Here is a 715-nt window from a genome sequence, read left to right on the forward strand (position 1 = left end):
ATATACGACGGGATTCTTTCAGTTTCCATCTACCAAATCCACTCACAAGGCTTTGGTCGGCCCGAGGCTATAGTAGAAGACACTTGCCCAAGATGCCACGCAGTGGGACTGAACCCAGAATCACACAGCCACTGAGTAAAAATACAATTCAATTCTTTGTATCCTTCGCATTCCCAATTCGTAAATCCTTTGGTCTGCTCTAGTCAAGTCACTTTCAGAGAGAGATAAAAGTAGCCGTATTACAGAGAGACACAGTAGCAGGTAACAACAATTGTATTGCCTTACCAAACATGCTGTCAACATTTACGTTCTGCGTATGAACATATGCATTGGCGTGAGGTAAGGAGCTTGATTTTCAACCATATAGTTCCGGGTTCAATCCCACTGCATGGCAGCTTGGGCAAGTGTCTTCTACTAGGTCCTCAGGCCGACCAAATCCTTGTGAGTAGATTTAGTAGATGGAAACTGAAAGACGTCCGTCGTATAGGTAGATAGGTAGGTAGATAGATAGAGAGAGAGAGAGAGAGAGAGAGAGAGAGAGAGAGAGAGGATGGGTGTAAATGCTGATAGCCTCTTCATGTCAAAAATAATATATATATATAATCCATACATACATACACACACACATATATATATATACATATATATACATATATATACGAATATATATATATGTATATATACACACATACACACACACACACACACACACACA

Source organism: Octopus bimaculoides, chromosome 3 (genome assembly GCF_001194135.2).
Source record: "Octopus bimaculoides isolate UCB-OBI-ISO-001 chromosome 3, ASM119413v2, whole genome shotgun sequence".
Classification (NCBI taxonomy): domain Eukaryota; kingdom Metazoa; phylum Mollusca; class Cephalopoda; order Octopoda; family Octopodidae; genus Octopus; species Octopus bimaculoides.